The sequence below is a fragment of the Sapajus apella genome, unplaced genomic scaffold (assembly GCF_009761245.1).
Source record: "Sapajus apella isolate SASKATOON/1434 unplaced genomic scaffold, GSC_monkey_1.0 scaffold114, whole genome shotgun sequence".
NCBI lineage: Eukaryota > Metazoa > Chordata > Mammalia > Primates > Cebidae > Sapajus > Sapajus apella.
The window spans coordinates 827,496-839,902 of NW_022437054.1; the positions used below are offsets into that span (position 1 = coordinate 827,496).

Consider the following 12,407-nt stretch of genomic DNA (forward strand, 5'->3'; position numbering starts at 1 on the left):
GTACGTGACTTAAGGGCAAGGGCCAAGTCTTGCTTACCGTGAATCCTGGTACCCAGCACAGTACCTGGCACATTGCTAGTGGTGAAGAAATATTCATTAGTGTACAAATTAAAAAATGCTACCTGATGGCCCAGAGTTCCAGGAGCCCCTTTTCAAATTAAAACCCGATTCCATCTTATTGTGGGATCCCCTGAAAACAGCTGCTTGTAGGGAAATCCCTTTCAAGAGAACAAAACTTCAGGAAATTGCTTCCTTCTATCCCAGTTTTCTACCATGTCATTAAAATGTATGAGGGCCATGGCAGAGGCACTGAACTTGCCCCCAGTTCCAGGCAGATCTCTTAAATTCCCCAGCACGTTCTTTGAATGGTTGCGTCTTCCAATGTCTTCCCAGTGCACTTAGAATAAAATCGAACCCCCTCACTGCATATGTAACCTTCTCTCTGCTGGCCTCCCCCTCAAGCACTTCACTAGGATGTGATGAAGGGAGCCTTTGTCCTCCGCGTGAGTCCTTTCTTAGGAAGACAAAATCAAACGCACTCTCAAAACCATGCTCTTACCGCTTCTCGTGTATGAATGCTGGCTCATTGAAAAAGACAGCGATGGGAACTGACACAGTGGGATGCAGGAAATAAGGGCCATTTTCACAGCACCCTCAGCCTGGGAAAAGAGCTACGTTTATTACGGAGTCGGCCTTGAAGAGCGGGGCCTCATTGTGCTTATCTGGGTTTCCCACTGAGCTGCCACTCAAATGGCAGCTTGATTGGAAGCTGACAGCCCGTTGCCATGGCCAAATGAGTGTCCAAGTAGCATCTCCACTGAGAAACAGCTGTGGGAAAATGCTGCTTCTTCTCTGGTATCACCGCATCCATACCAGCACTTTTGGAGTTAATGCTCTAAAACTTGCAATCCCTGCGAGCTTCCCTCACCTAGGAGAAGTTGCTTCTGGTGGTGGGTGAAGGGTCACCAGGCAGCTAGAATGCACAAGAATGACCTCATTGCTTCATCACCCTTTCATGAACATAGTTGTCACACGGGAGGAGGATATTCTGGCTCAAATGCCTTTGCTGTCATTGCAAACGCAATTTACAGTTCTGAGATGTATCCAGTTGGGGTTACCCAGAAGAGAGGAGAGCAAAATTTGAAACTCCAAATTTAAATTGCATCATAGTCTAGCTTATATTTTATAATTAATGACTGCATGTACAGTTACTGATAACTTCAAAATTCTAAATCCCAAATCTGAGGTAATCACAATTTAGTAAAGTCATTGTCTGCTTTTGATTCCATTTGTGTCCTCTTAACTGCTGTTTTAAGAAACAGGCTCCAGGTGTTGTTAGCCTTAGACCTTCCCCCCAACCCCAGCTTCTATTCCTTAGTCTCATATTAATAACTTAAGATTGTTTTGGCTTAGACTAATCTGACTTTTTAGATGCGCTCTTTAGTTTTAGAATAGTCTTAGATTTACAAAAGAGTTGCAAAGATGGCTCAGAGAGGCCGGGTGCGGTGGCTCAAGCCTGTAATCCCAGCACTTCGGGAGGCCGAGGCGGGTGGATCACGAGGTCAAGAGATCGAGACCATCCTGGTCAACATGGTGAAACCCCGTCTCTACTAAAAATACAAAACATTAGCTGGGCATGGTGGTGCGTGCCTGTAATCCCGGCTACTCAGGAGGCTGAGGCAGGACAATTGCCTGAACCCAGGAGGCGGAGGTTGCGGTGAGCCAAGATTGCGCCATTGCACTCCAGCCTGGGTAACATGAGTGAAACTCCGTCTCAAAAAATAAAAAATAAAAAGATGGCTCAGAGGATTCCATGTATAGTCACCCCTCAGTATCCACAGGGGACTGGTTCCAGGACACCTGCCCAGTACCAAAATCTGTGGATGCTCAAGTCTCTGATGCAAAATGGTGAAGTACTTGCATAGGACCTACACACATCCTTCCGTGTACTGCATCATCATCAATTATTATTATTATTATTATTTTGAGATGGAGGTTTTCTTGCTCTGTTGCCCAGGCTGGAGTGCAGTAGCACCATCTCGGCTCATTGCAACCTCCTCCTCCTGGCTTTAAGCAATTCTCCTGCCTCAGCCTCCCAAGTAACTGGAATTACAGGTGCCTGCCACCACGCCCAGCTGATTTTTGTATTTTTAGTAGAGTAGAAGTTTCACCGTGTTGGCCAGGATGGTCTCAAACTCTTGACCTCAGGTGATCCATGCACCTTGGCCTCCCAAAGTGCTAAGATTACAGGCATGAACTATTCTTCCATATACTTTCAATCATCTCTGAATTACTTATAAAATCTAATACAATGTAAATGTTCTATAAATAGTTGTTTTACTGCACTTTTTAACTTTTGTGCTATTTTATATTGTCATATCACTACTTTTTAATTTTTTTCAGATTGTTTTGAGTGGCAGTTGGTTAAACTCGTGGATGTAGAACGCGCGGATACGGACGGCTAACTGTACACCATGCAGTTTCCCCTGCTGTTAACACTTGCATCACTGTAGCACATTTGTCACAACTAACGAACGGATATTGTTCATTCTTATTGACTAAACTGTACGCTTTATTCGGATTTCATCCGTTTTTCCCTGCTGTTCTTTTTCTGTTCCAGAGTCCCATTCAGGCATCATGTCTCCTTAACCTCCTTTGGGCTGTGACAGTTTCTCAGACTTTCCTTGCTTTACATGACTTGACAGTCTTGAGGAGTTCTGGTTAGGTATTTTGTAGACCGTCCCTCTATTGGGATGTGTCTAATGGTTTTCCCACAATGAGACTGAGGCTATGTGTTCTTGGCAGGAAGACCACAAAGGTAAAGTGCCATTCTCATCACATCCTATCAAGGGCACATATTATCAAGATGATATATCACTGTTTTTGTTGACCTTGATCACCTGGCGGAAGTAGTGTTTGTCAGGTTTTTCTATTGTTAGTTATTTGTTCCCTCCTTCCATCATCTACTCTTTGGAAGCAAAAGCAAATGCAGCCCACACTTAAGGGGGTGGGGAGTTAAAGCCCACTTTCTTGATGGGGGAGTATCTATATACATGATTTGGAATTCTTTTGTATGGGATATTTGTCTCATCTCCTCCACTCATTCATTCATTCATTCATTTATATCAGTCAGTGTTACCAGATGGAAGGTCTTGACTGTGAGTCATCCAGGTTCTTGGCGTGTTGAACAAATAATTGAACAAAAAACACAAACAAAGCAACAAATAAACGAAGTAGTGAAAGCACAGATTTATTGAAGGGAAAGTTTACTCCACAGAGTGGGAGTGGGCTTGAGAAAGCAGCTCAAGAGCCCCCCTACCCCCACCAATTGCAATGTTTAGGGTTTTGTTTTTGCTTTTTTTTGAGACAGAGTCTCGCTCTGTCGCCAGGTACCAGGCTGGAGTGCAATGGCGCGATCCCAGCTCGCTACAACCTCCGCCTCCCAGGTTCAATCAATTCTCCTGCCTCGGCCTCCCGAGTACCTGGGACTACAGGCACGCACCAGCACGCCCAGCTAATTTTTGTATTTTTGGTAGAGATGGTGTTTCACCATGGTAGCCAGGATGGTCTCGATCTCTTGACCTCGTGATCCACCCGCCTCGGCCTCCCAAAGTGCTGGGATTACAGGCATGAGTCACCGTGCCCAGCTGTTTGGGGTTTTTATTAGGCTAAAAGAATTTGGTAACACTCCTGGGTGCCCTTTAAAGGCCTCCAATTGGTTACACCCTATGAAAGATAGGCCTACGACCAATCAGAGGCTGAAAAGGAGACTTGACCTGCGGTCAATCGGAAGCTGAAGTGGAAATTTCTGTCTCGTTATCGCAGGAGTAAGGATATGACCTGGGTGCTGACTAACCTTGCCTAGAACTGGCTGCACCTGCTGTTCTTTTGCTTATGCCTTAACCCTTGGTTACGCTAATTCCCTGTTTTCCTGCCTCATAAGGACTCATGGGCTTTTATTTTGTAGTTTGGATTATAAATGAATACCATGTTATTTATTTTGTTGCTAAAATTGTTTGAGCTTTGACCACTGGAAGTATTTCAGGTTGGAAACTCATCTACTATTAAAAACTGTGAAGTTTGGAATGTAAGTCAGAGAGAAGCCGGTGGTCCCAGGGTTAGTTCCTTGGGGTGTCTTGTTTCAATTTGAATTTAATTTTTGTTGTTGTTGTTTTGTTTTTGAGAAGGACACTTGCTCTGTTGCCCAGGCTGGAGTGCAGTGGTGCGATCTTGGCTCACTGCAACCCCTGCCTCCGGGTTCAAGTGATTGTCGTCTTAACCTCCGGAGCAGCTGGGACTCCAGGTGCACGCCACTGCAACTGGCTAATTTTTGTATTTTCAGTAGAGACGGGGTTTCACTATATTGATCAGGCTGGTCTTGAACTCCTGATCTCAGGTGAGCCACCCACCTTGGCCTCCCAAAATGCTGGGATTACAGGCGTGAGCCTGGCTGGGTGTCCTGTTTTGAGAGTAGTGAAACCCGGAACAGATGACAGTAGATGGGTAGCTTGTCTCAAAGATGCCACCTCTCTGGACATGCAAGCCACCTCCTCTTTGGGAGTGGACTCTGTTCCTCCCTTCCCTGACTCGAAGCCATCCTTAGAGACTTGCTTAACCACTAGCATATGGCAGAAGTGACACGTGGGACTTCCAGCTCTGCAGCTTCTCCAGGCCCTGGTAGGACACTCACTCAGGAATGTCAGCTGCCACCCCATGCAAGATGTGTCAGGAATGCCTGCACCCACCATGCTGGAGAGGCCACAGTGAGAAGTGCTGGAGGATGAGCTGCCAGGAAGAGAGGGAGAGGCCAGGAAGGCCCGAGGTCCCAGACGTGGGAGCAAAGATGCCATCATGGGAGTGCCTGCTCAGCCCCAGCTCCCAGCTGACTCCTCGTGGGTCAGAGACAGACTGCCCCCCCCCATGCCCCTCCCACGCTGTGAGCTAAACCAAATGGTGGTTTCTAGCAACTGAGTTTTGGGGTAGTCTCGAAACTGTTAAAGAGGAATTATTCTGAACTTGCTAAAAATGGCAAGAAAGATTTTATTCAAGACTATTGGAATGGGGTGTCTTTAGTATGTTTTGTGTTGCTATAAAGCAGGGGTGTCCAATCTTTTGGCTTTCCCTTGGCCACACTGGAAGAAGAAAAATTGTCTTGGGCCACACGTAAAATACGCTAACACTAACGATAGCTGATGAACTAAAACAAACAAACAAAAAATCTTGGCATAAATCTCATCATGTTTTAAGAAAGTTGATGAATTTGTGTTGGGTCACATTCAAAGCCGTCCTGGGCCTCATGTAGCCCGCAGCCTGCAGGTTGGACAAAGTTGCTATAAAGGAATACCTGAGGTTGAGTAATTTATCAAAAAAAAAAAAAAAGGTTTATTTGGCCCATGATCCTGCGGCTGGAAGATCGGGCTTCTGTTGAGGGCCTTCAGTGGCTTCCACCCTTGGCGGAAGATGGACAGTGGTGTGTACAGAGATCACATGGCAAGGGAGGGGGCGGGAGGGAGGTGCCAGGCTTTTGATATACACAGCTCTCATGGGAGCTAATAGAGTGAGAACTTACTCATCAGCTTGAGGACTGCACCAGGATATTCATGAGGGATCTGTCCCTATGACCCCAACTCCTCCCATTAGGCCCCACCTCCAACATTGGGAATCAAATTGCAACATAAGTCTGGGGGAAAAACATCCAAACTATAGCGAGGCGTCAAGACTACTGCAGTAAGGGAGGGAGACTGAACTCAGCTCCAAACACAACAGGGAAAGTGGGGATTTATAGCCACTAGCAGGGTAGATGGAAAACTACCAAGAGGAACACAGTAGGGTTCTTTGCTAAAACTGGGCTCGGAGGCCAAGGACAGGGACCCAGGGTGAGGTCTGGATGAAAGAGGGCTCAGAGGAGCCGATGGAAGTTCGGTCAAGGAAGGAGTCCTTGTCGTTATGCAGCAGTAGATGACCAGAGGCTAGGAGGGAGGTGGCCAGCAAGTGTGGCAGCGGCAGGCATGAGCTTTCCTTGACTGCTGCTGTCCCTGATGCAGGAATTGCTGCAGGAGCTGGCCCCTGGCTCGCTGGCCCTGTCCTCACAGGGCCAACTTGAGTGAAAGTTACGAGTCTTCACATTGCCTGCTGACAGCATGAGGCATGGCTTCCCGGAAGAGCTGGGATCCGGGATCTTTGCTTTAGTGTGTCCTTTTGACAGTAAATCCATTGCTCACCTCTGTGAGTGAAAGGGCTCAGGGCCAGGGCTACCCCGCACCTGTTGCTTGTTCCCCTGTGGCTCTGCCTCTGATAAGCCACCGGCCATAGATGCCTCCTGTTCTAATATCAGTTCTCCCCACTGTGGTTGCTGAGAAACAGTGGCATTTTCTTTGAAGGTATCTTTGTAGTTATCAATAGTCTCTATGTGATTCCTTATGGCGTGGCGTAAGGCCACTGCCCAGCAGCCCCTTTGCCAGGGCTGGTCCCTCAGTGGTGGTGTGCAGAGAGCCCAGCATGCACTCATAACCTGGGGAGAACCCACGGCTGGCAGAAACCTAGTTCAGGATCATAACAAGGACTCCATGGAGGGTGCTGGCACATTCTCTTCCCAAATGCAGAAAGGCCCCATCGTTCCTCAGCAAATTTGGGGTTGGCCCCAATCAATCAACCACTCTGCAGTCACCACCAGGGGCTCTCTGGAAGACACCAGGGGAGATGAGTCCTGCAAATCCACAAGCTGTCATCACTCACTCGCAACCTCTGTCTTGGAGAAGAGCAGGAAGAGGGGAGACGTTTTTTAGAGACCCAGCATTTTACCTTATAAGAGTGAGCATATCCTAAAGGTGAACATGATTCTGTCAGGCTGAATGCACAGAGTCTAGGTAAATTTTGTCCTCAGCTCCCTCCCTGCAGGTGTGATGGTTCTTGAGAACCAGCAGCTCAGGGGTGGAGAAAGCAGATGCCTTTCTCTCTGCTGATTTTGGGGAAAGGGTAAGTGTGGGACCCATGCTGCTACAACGCTGTCCACTTTCCAAATGTAGTTTTTACCCCATGCCACAGCTACTGGGGGAGTCCAAACACTGCTTTCCAAGTTTTCACACACCCAGCATTTCTTCACAAGGCAGCAGCATAGATGGACTTTTATATTTCCTAGTTATAAATGCCTTCTTTAATCATCACTCCCACAAAGGGACTCACTGCTGGTTTCAAGATAATTGCAGAGTCATGTGATGAATGAAGCCAGAGCTGGAGACCTACTTGACGTGGCACGAGGACGGTGGCCTGCCTAATGAGCTCGGTGAGATATTTATGACCCTCATGTTTCACTTTCAGCCAAAGCCTGGAATACTTCCTAAATATTATTTTTTTATCAAAACTTGCAGAATCCATATTCTAGAAATATTTTATCAGCCATACATTTTCCTTCTGAAATTGCTCTCAGGAAGTCAGAGCGCTGTGACTGTGATCGCACGGTGCCCATGCGTTCAGAAATCCTGGCAGCAGAACTGGGCTGGCTCTACTGGGAGGGACCGTGGTCAGGAACGCCGGCTTCCTCTCTGTTTCATCGGCATCAGTACTGTGCATGGAAGAGAGGAAGTCTGAAATGGAATTTAAAAATGACGTGAGGCTGGGCACTGTGGTTCAGGCGTGTAATCCCAGAACACTGGGAGGCTGAGGCAGGAGGATTGCTTGAGCCCGGGAGTTCAAGGCTATAGTGAGCTATAGTCCTGACACTGCACTCCAGCCTGGGTGACAGGGCAGATCCTGTCTCTAAAAAACAAAAGGAAAGAAAAGGAAACACCATGAGACCTTTGGGTAGGTCTAATTTTCCCTCCCGCCCTGGGGTCACCTGAGGTCACACAGTAAAGCAGCTGCAGTGCCATTCAGGGGAGAAAGGCAGACCTTCCCCCTAAAGAGGGAGTGATAACATCTCACCTCTGGGTAGAGCTTTATCGTTTATAGAGCCCCTTGCAATACTTCTCATTTAACCCTTGCAATACCCCAGGGAGGGAGTGTGCTTACTGTCCAGTTACAAAGGGGGAGGCGGAGTCTGAGAGGTTCCGAGGACTTGGGCTAAGGTCCTGGGGCTACCACACAGGAGCTAGGGCTGCCTGTGCTTCTGTGACCACAGAGAGGCTGCTGGACCAAAACCCCCAAAGCCTAAAGGCTACATTTGTGGAATCCTTCAACATGTATGACGAATGGAACCATTTATCATCCTATTCTATTTTCACTATAAGCCTTCAGATTATGTGTAGCAGAATGTTCTTCTCATTTCACAGTTAAGGAATCTGAAGATGAACAAGATGAGGTGACATTCCCAAAGATGCACAGCCCTCGAGCCAGTGTGAAAATGTGGACCCCACTCTCTCATCTGGTGCTCATTTCTGGAGAGAAAAAAGCACCGCTGGGTCATGGGGGAGACTGGCCAGTGGCAGCTTCTGGCATCTCACCCGTCTCTGCATGGGTTAAGGCAATCCTGGTGCAGGGACACGCTGTCTTCTCTTCCCCATCCAGACACAGCCGTGAGGGACAGCATGGGCTGGGAGAACAAGACCAGGGTGAAAATCCTGCCTGACATTGTCAGGGTGACTTCCCACAATTGTCTTTTAGCATTGCTCCCCCAAACCTCGGTTTCCTCCTCTATACAATGAGAATCATACAGCAGCAAATAAACATGTGCATGTGGTGCTCACACCTGCACATCCGTTGTCGGTTTCCTGTGAGGAGGCACTTGGAGGGTTTGTTGAAAGATGACAGTCAACTTGTATCAAAGGCTTTTTTTTTTCCCTGGGACTTAGTCTCGCTGTGATGCCCAAGCTGGAGTGCAGAGGAGAGATCTTGGCTCACTGCAACCTCAACCTCCCGGGTTCCAGGGATTCTCCACCTCAGCCTCTCCAGTAGTTGGGATTACAAGCACGTGCCACTACACGCAACTATTTTTTTTTTTTTCACTAGAGACAGGGTTTCACCATGTTGGCCAGGCTGGTCTCGAACTCCTCACCTCAAGTGATCCGCCCACCTCAGCCTTGCAGAGTGCTGGGATTACAGGTGTTAGCCACTGTGCCTGGCCTTCAGAGGCTTTTTCATGGGCCACTCAGCAGGCATCCTGACCGTTGATCCTTGTTACTACCCCTGAGATGGGTGCTATCATAGTCCTCACTGTCCAAACACAGGGAAGTCCCCGCCTGAGGCCACCTGCTGGACAACAGAACGTGGATCAAAGCAGAGCTTCACCCAGTCATGCCCTGCTTCTCCCAGTGCTGGCACAGGGCGAGGGCTCCTGGAGTCCTGGTGTTAGAACTTACCTTCTCCATGAAACCAAGAGTTTTGGAAAATGCCCCTTGCCAGTCCCTGTGAAGGGTGGCCTCCCAACGAGACCTAGAAAAACCCAGTGACAACAGGCCTGATTTTCAGTCTCTGTCAGACAGTCTACATCATTATGCTCAGAATGAGGGAATGAGGGATTTTATAGAAATGGCTTATTTAAGAGGCTGAGCACAGTGGTATCTGTGTCAGGGCGTTTTTCTAGCGGGAAGCTTTTGAAAGCATCTTTAATGAAACAGACTACTATTAAAATCCAGTCAATACCATAAAACTAATATAATTTTGTGAGAAAAATTCCTAAATGACTATTTCTTTGTAGAGCACGGGATGTAATGAAATGAATCTATTGGAGGCTATTCATTAATTCCTCCCTGCCTCTCCCTGTAAGTCCCTGGGAAGGAAGGAGGGGCCTTCTTAAAGTAAGGAGCATCCCCCTCTCTCTTCCCCTCCCATCCCTTTTCCCCTTCTCTCCTCCCTTGCTGCTCACCCGGGCCCCCCACATCCTTCTTTCCTCCCTTCCTTCCAATATTCATCACTTATCTGCGCTGTGACAGGTGATGTTACTGGGAACCAACTAATGAAAACAAGTCAGGTGTTCAAGAATTAAAGTTAGTGTTAAGGTCTTAGGCTGAGGCCGGGTGCGATGGCCCATGCCTGTAATCCCAACACTTTGGGAGGCCAAAGCCGGTGGATCCTTTGAGGTCAGGACATTGAAATCAGCCTGGGCAACATGGTGAAACCCCATCTCTACAAAAAATACAAAAATTATCTGCGCATGGTGGTGCATACGTATAGTCCCAGCTACTCAGGAGGCTGAGGTGGGAGGATTGCTTGAACCCAGGAGTTCAAGGGTGCAGTGCGCTGTGACTGTGCCACTGCACTCCAGCCTGGGTGACAGAGTGAGACCCTGTCTCACCCTCCCTCACCCGAAAACCCAAAACCAAAAAACAAATGTCTTAGGCCAAGCATGGTTGCTTACATCTATAGTCCCAGCATTTTGGGAGGCTGAGGCAAAAGGCTCACTTGAGACCAGGAGTTCAAGACTAGCCTGGGCAACACAGTGAGACCCCATCGCTACAAAAAAATTTTAAAATAACACATACACAAAAAGTCTTACTGACGACTACAGACCCCAGCCTAGAACCCAGAAGCAGCCCTTTCGAGACGTTCTGTCAGACTGTTCCACCACAGTACTTCAGCCTACAGCTTCTGTACAGGCGGTGGAAATTCAGCACGTGCAACAATCACATCAAAGTAAGGAGCATCCCCCTCTGTCTTCCCCTCCCATCCCCTTTTCTCCTTCTCTCCTCCCTTGCTGCACAGATGTTACACTGAAACAGAATCATGTCAAGGTTTGAGTGTAAGAGTGCTTCTGGTTCTAGATTACAGAGGAATAATCCCTAGCCCCATGAGATATTTTGTGTAGGAAAAGGCAAGGGCTAGAGTAATTTATCTTTTAAGGAATACACTGACCCTGGCACGAGACACAGGGAGCCGTGGGCTCTTTTCTGTTTTGTCTTCGAAGCATCTTTTCAGAAAGCTGCTGCATGTCAACACAGAGTCAGGGGCTTTGTGAAATTCTGTTGGAATGAGCAAGCTGGGCTTGGCTTCTGCTGCTTTGCCTCTCATGGGGATGATGATGAGCAAGACGGATAAGGTTCTGCCTCCCTCGTGGTCTGGAGGGAGAGGCCGACATCTGCGAGCTTCTATTTCCAGTGGAGAGAGTGCTGTGCAGGACAGGTGAGGTGGGGGCAGAGCTGGAGTAGGCTGAGCCTGAGGCAGCAAGCGAGCAGGTGGCAGTTGGGAGCCAGGTGGCCAGAGCCCGGTGGATGAAGGGGACAGTGGCCGGAGGTAGGTTAAGACAGAGTGTCAAGAACCATGCTGCCGGGTGAAGGAGTTCAGACTTGATCACCCTAAAAAAATGCCTTAAAAAAGGGGGAAATTCCTGGAAGGTTTTAAGCAGGAGTGTGACTTCATTTATTCTAAAAGTAGAAATGGAAGAGGAGATGCTGGTGTGGTCTCTACGGAGCTCCTGCTGTCCACACCAGCTCTGGAAGCTTGGCCCATCCTGTAGGACCTCCATGCTCCCTGCGGTTCTGGCCCCAGGTGCTGAGACACCTATCCTGCACTGGTCCTGGGCAAGTGGTATCACTTAGAGGGACAGTGCAGGTAAAGCAAGCTGGGCCATCCATGTGCAGATGGACAGAGGCCGTGCGGTGTGAATCGCTCACTCAACAAATACTTACTGAGTCTCTCCAGGGACCAAGTACTGCGCCAGGCATAGTGGGTGGCGATGCAGCCACAGTTTCAACCAGGCAAATATAACAGCTGATTTGTTTATTTGTTGAGATGGAGTCTCAAAAACTCTGTCACCCAGGCCGGAATGCAGTGGCACCATCTTGGCTCACTGCCACCTCCATCTCCCGGTTCAAGCGATTCTTCTGCCTCAGCCTCCCGACTAGCTGGGACTACAGGTGCACACCGCTGTGCCCAGCTAACTTTTGTATTTTTAGTAGAGACAGTGTTTCACCATGTTGGCCAGGCTGATCTCAAACTCCTGACCGCAGGTGATCCACCCGCCCTGGCATCCTAAAGTGCTAGGATGACAGGTGTGAGCCACCGCACCCAGTCTGCAAGAGCTTTTTAATAATTTAATTTTTCTTTCTGCTGAAAAGAGATGTTATCCAGCAGGATGCAGTTGAGATGATCCCAATTTTGTTGACCATGTAAAGCATGGACCTCAGGAGCCAGTGGAAATACGCCTTCTTCTCTCCATCAGGCCGAATCAGGGTGCTGACCTTGGCCACATCAGTGTCACAGAGCTTCTTCACAGCCCGCTTGAGGTGGTGCTTGTTGGCTTTAACATCCACAATGAACACAAGTGTGCTGTTGTCTTCTAGCTTCTTCACGGCGGACTCAGTGGTCAGCGGACACTTGCTGTTGGCACAGTGGTCAAGCTTGTTTCTCCTGGGGGTGCTCTTCCAGGATGTTCTGGCTGCCTCCAAAGTTGCAGTGTCTTGGGCCAGTGTGTGCTTGTGCTCCTTCTCCTTCTCCTTCTTTCTCCTTCTCCTTCTCCTTCTCCTTCTCCTTCTCCT

At 48.4% G+C, this 12,407-nt stretch overlaps 1 pseudogene; it reads right to left on the reverse strand.

Moving 5' to 3' along the window:
- Window positions 1-11,963: 11,963 nt before the first annotated feature.
- Window positions 11,964-12,407, reverse strand: part of LOC116537921 — a 1,794-nt pseudogene continuing 1,350 nt past the window's right edge.